Raw genomic sequence first — 5,851 nt, forward strand, 5'->3', positions numbered from 1 at the left:
ACTCTCCTGCCGGGGGTCCTGCCAACCCTGTGTCCTGTCCCGTTGGAGGCCCCGCCGACTACTCTTCTGCCGGGGGTCCTGCCAATCCCTTGTCCTGTTCCGTTGGAGGTCCCGCCGACTACTCTTCTATCGGGGGTCCTGCCAACTCTATGTCCCGTGCCTTTGGAGGTTCCGCTGGGGATCCTGCCAGCTCTATGTCCAGTCCAGTTGGAGGCCCCGCCATCACCTGTCCTACCGGGGGTACTACCAACCCCTTGTCCAGTTCTGTTTGAGGCCCCCATCATCTGTCTCGCCGGGGGTGCTGCCAACTCCTGGTCCTCTTCCGTGGGGCATCCTGCGGAAGCCTGTCCCACCGGCTCCGGTTCCTGTTCGGCTGACACCGGGTCCTGCCCGGCCTCCGGAGCTGTTTGGCATTCGCCCCACCCTGAACTCTGCCTTGTCCCCGGGCCGTCCGCCCAAGTCCCCTTCCTTGAACTCTGCCTTGCCCCCGGGCCGTCCGCCCGAGTTCCCCTTTTTGAACTCTGCCTTGCCCCCGGGCCGTCGGCCCGAGACCCCATCCTTGATCTCTGCCTTGCCCCTGGGCCGTCCGCCCGAGACCCCTTCCGGTTCCTCCTCTGTCAGCCCAAGAGGGGTACGCGGACCCCTAGGGGTACTGCAGGGGGTACGTGACATTTATTTTATGTTAATGAAAAAAACAAACATAATGCATTTACACAAACTACTAATAGTAGATTAACTACTTTATTCAAAGGTTTACAGTAATTCTGGATAATAAAATGGGAAAAATAAACGAGGTGCTCTCTTTTCCTCTCCCTCTCCTGACAGCCCGTCAGTCTCGTGCAGCTCGCTGAACCTGTACTAAGTGACCCGACAGTAAAGAATAAATATAGTTTAGCTAGTTCCAGAGTAGATAAACTAGCTAAGTGTGTTAGGTCTAACTCTTAGTGTATTTTTGCTCGGCTCAACGGTCCGTCACAGCGGCGGAGCTGTGATAATGCAGAGCTGCGTGTTCTCCGTCAGCAGCAGCTGATCTGCTCTCTGATCTCTCTCTCGCGTCCGGTTTTACTTCACTCACGTCTATGTCCAAATCTATCAGATCTAGCTAGTTCTACAGTAGTTAATTATATGACTGCCTGCTTATCAAAGGACACGACACAAGGCATATGTTTATATGAGGGGTCAAATTCCCATGCTCATAAAATGCTTATATATTTTTTTCTCTTCATTCCCATAGCCCCAACATAAATAAATATACTAATATACCAATTTTAGGAAAAGTAACGAAGTTTGAGCAGTGTGGGTTTTATATTAACAGAGTTACACATATCTCAAAACGCAAAGTGTAATAACTGCAGTTTGCCTCCCTGTCATCGAGAATGACAAAGATCCTCAGTGAAGCACAAGCCCATGTTTCTCACTAAATTGTAAGTACAACTTATTAAAAAGATCAGTTCAATGCAACTAATGTCGTCTTAGTGTTATTGCATGATGTTAAAATTGGTTTGCCATGAATTTAGTGATGGATTGTAAAGATTTGAAATGTAGCATTTAAGTGCTTCTCAGTTAGAAGGTTGTTGTTTTAATAAATCAGACACTGATGGTGCAGCGCTGTACTGTAAGTTTGAGAACCACTGACCTAGACGGTGTACGGCAAAACCCTTGGCCTGCTTGCACCTCGCGTAAAACGGCGGATATCGGAAGTACGTTGTCGCCCTCGGCCCAATACCCGTATGTGTGTGTGAAAGAATAGAACATCACCTCCCATCTTCAGAACAATCTGACTATTATAACTATACTATTATGTTAAGAAAGCTTAATTAAATATCTGCCACAACATAAGTAACCGGATCAAAGTAACATTACGTTGCCTACAGTCCGCGGCACTGTGAGTGCAGACGTCGATGTGTTCCATTATCATTCATATCACATCATAATGTATCATATATTTCCTTATCTGAGTCAGCTGAGCCGTATCTGGCTGTGCAACACTCAGTGTCACATACTGTATGCAGAAGTATTATTTTAAGCAACACATTAAGTTGACGAAACACTCGAGTCAAATGTAATTAAAGTCAGATCCACTCGTGTCTTGGACGGCCGTGGCAGTGATATCATAAACCTGTTAACGTACGCATTCAAACACTTGTTCTTTTACCAGCTGTATTCACCTTGCAGGTGCAGCTATGTGGCTTTGATCCTGGATAAAGTGTTTAAGTCATGGATGGTTAAAGTTTAACTTCTTCATATTTGACTAATATTATAGTTGACTTTTCATTCAGGAAGTATGACGCTGCGCTGTCAGTACGCTTCTCCATGTTTGTGATTGGTCGAATGCTCCAGATACCACCCCTTTTATGTGAACGCGCACCTCACTAGATAGGACACGGCTGGCTTGAGCGAACAAGTTGATAGCCAGCGTTGTAGGACAGTTTAGCGAGAGCGGCTTCGTCAACCGGATAACTCAAAACATATCCTGGATAGGTTGAACTAGATTCGTATTATACCCCCCTGGTCCCGACGAGGTTAGACGCACAGCATAAGTTACCATGGAGATCTAGCCTGTTAAAAAGAGAACCAGCTTCGTAGGACTGGAAACCCCGAGTTTTTCCTGAAGTTAGCCGGCTAAGCGAAAATCCTGCTTCGTAGTATACCCCCCAGGAGGGTTAACTCAGCCTCTAAAAAGAGAAGCGCGCCGTGCCTTTCACGCACTGCCTTCACTGTGTTTACCTTCAGAATGGCTAAAGAGCGGTGTGTGGCTGATGTGTTTTAACCAGAGATGTTCACAAGTCTTTTTTTGCAAGTCCAAGTCAAGTCTCAAGTCTTTGTGAGGTGAGACTTGATCAAGTCTCAAGTCTTTGGTCACGAGTCCAAGTCAAGTCTCAAGTCTCTAAAAAATAAAAGTCTCATGTCTCTTCTGGTTGTAATAAGCCTTCTATTGTCTGCTGCTATCCAGTCTGTTAAGAATACTGCACAGCTATATCTAAGAAATTCAAAGCATTTACTGTATTATTACCACTCCTATATCTATTAGCATAGTATCTGTCACGGCTGCTGCTGCTGTCTGCTCGTTAACCTGTCTAGGATTGTTTTCAGCTGTGTATGTAATATGTATATGAGATGCGCCGTTGCCCGGACGCCATTAGATGCCAGTTTCCTGTCCCTCCTCCGGTAGGCGTGACCGAAGATCTGGATTGGAGCAGGTCGGGCCCGACTCCCCAATCCCTGCCCACACCTTCCGGGGACTCTTACAAGAGTGTGTGCATCTCAATTAGACAGGAGAGGTCTGAATCTGTGTCAGACGTCTCTCGGTGCTCTCCTTATGTTCTGTGTAGCTTTGTGTTATAGTGGTTAGTTAGGATGTGTGTTTTGTGTGTATTCTGTGAGTTGTGACGGCGTCGAACTTGTGCGAGGCGCCTCTCTATTTTAGCCGTAAGTGCCCATGACTGTGATAATCTGTGGCCTTCGTTTTGTGTTGCAATATTTTGAACAGATAGCTGGTTTTAAGAGCCTGTATTTTTTGTTATATCTTTATTTTGAGTTTATTATTAAAATCAACCTCTTACCAAGAACACCTGGTCTCGTGTTGCTTCCCTTTTGCCCTAAGCGAGCTGGGACGTAACAGTATCATTACTGATTAGTTGTTTGTTATATGATCACTTTAAACAGGCAATTGCAATGCAATATGAGGAAAAACATCACAGTTTAGCTAAATGCAAACAACTTATAAGCAAAACACTTCACAATCAGAAATCAGTATCACAAATACTTTATTAATCCCCCGCAGGGAAACTGTGTTAAAAGTACTTAAAAGTAAACATTTGTTCTGTGCCATTTGCAACTAAAAAACTATTGCTGCAATATTATCTGAAATATACTGAACTGGTGATATTAAAACATGACCTGTTCCAAAAGAGATATCTACCATTAACACCATTTACCAGCCAAATGCTGGTAAATCATGGAAGTGGCTGGTACTGTATGTTGCACGCACCAGCCAAAAATAACAATGGCAATCTATTGAGTGGCTGGTAAAATGTCAACATTCACTAGGCTAGCCATTTGGCCAGTGGGCAAAACTGTTCAAATGTGACCTCTGCAACCGTATTGTTTAATTACACTGGGTCTCTTATGACATATTTTTAGTCTACTATAAATAAACATATTCCTCTATCCTCTCACTCAAACCCAGTGTAATGGTAACCTGATAAACCTGTAACATTAACGTTAGGTGGTCAACAATAAACCTGTAACCTGCCTATAAACCGACAGATGTATTTATGTTTGTAACTATGTATTTTTCTACGTTTAACGTTAGCCAGTGGCAGCGGAACGTAATGATTAACGTTACCGACCTTTTTTATGTCATTTCAAGAGTTGGATGTCAACGCCACTCAACGCAAACAAGTGTGACAAGCAAACATTCACTCATCTTTTCAAATATTCAGTTACAAAGCTAGCAAGCTAAGTTAACATTACATAGCTGATGCTGAGCTAAACATGTTTGCTAACCGTCCATATGCGTTAATGTGACTGACCTCTCCGGGTGAGTTTTCAAATGCCTGATGAAATGTGACGTTGTTGCACCAGCATCCTTGATTTTAATATTGCAGACTTTGCAGTGTGCGCTCCTTTTGTTGGTGCCGCCGGCGTTTTGTTCGAAGTTTTTATAGTTGAACCTAATTACAAGCGGTACAGCTGCAGGTGTGCCGCCGGTCACCATGGTGTTACCATGATGTTAATGTTAAAGGTGGGGTAGGTAAATTTGAGAAACCGGCTCGAGATACACTTTTTGTTATATTCCATGGAATGCTCTTAACATCCCGATAGCCGGCCCGGCTAAAGTAACTGGATGGCCTACCTGCCTGTCAGCCTCCCATCGGGGCACAAACTTATCTCGTGCCCTCATTGGTCATGTGCGCGTTCGTGTGTGTTGGAGGAGGGGCTCTGTGAGGAAGTGGCAGATTTTCTCCGGTTGTGTATTTTCAAATTCTAGCGATCTCGAGACGGTTTCTCAAACTTACCTACCCCACCTTTAATACGCCAAAAATAGAAAACACAATGATTGTTCACGAGTCCCAAAACACGAGTCCAAGTCGAGTCCGAAGTCTTTTGAGCAGGAGTCCAAGTCAAGTCTGAAGTCTGTGTGTGCGACGGACTTAAGTGCGACTCGAGTCCGAGTCACAGACTCGAGTCCGAGTCACAGACTCGAGTCCCCATCTCTGGTTTTAACCACACACACCTCTACAAACACACACGATTTAAACGCAGACTTTTGTTCCTCCATGTTTCGTTGTTATCGTTTCACTGAGCGGACCCGCGCATATTTTTCAAACGCTCCCTTTTTTGGTCCATCTTCGGCAGTAATAGGTTTTGTGCGCTGTGATGATTCGGCTGTACCTTTAGTAATGCATATTAAATGTTGAGGAAATCTTTCCACCAATAATTCCAATAAGTAATCCAAAATGAATTCACTTCCGGTTTACGAAAGTAACTAATCAGATTACTCGTTTTTCAAATGTAACGCGAGCTGAATACAGTTACTTGATTTTTGTATTCTGATTACGTAACGCCGTTACATGTATTCCGTTACAACCCAACCCTGTGTGTACGCAATTATGGGAGGAAGGGGGAAAAAGTATTAATAATGGAATATAAATCTCCTCTGTAATATGCATATTTTTCTTAATAATGAAAATGTTTCCACGCAAATCATGTTTTGCTAATTATTTGGCAGCAAATATTGAATTTACATTTACACCAGACATAATTAAACACATAAGCCACATGTAAAGACATGTTGCTGTGTGTTCATCAAAGGTAACACTCATAATGACCAAAAACAACCTCATTA

This window comes from Gymnodraco acuticeps, unplaced genomic scaffold, assembly GCF_902827175.1.
Source record: "Gymnodraco acuticeps unplaced genomic scaffold, fGymAcu1.1, whole genome shotgun sequence".
Classification (NCBI taxonomy): Eukaryota; Metazoa; Chordata; class Actinopteri; order Perciformes; family Bathydraconidae; genus Gymnodraco; species Gymnodraco acuticeps.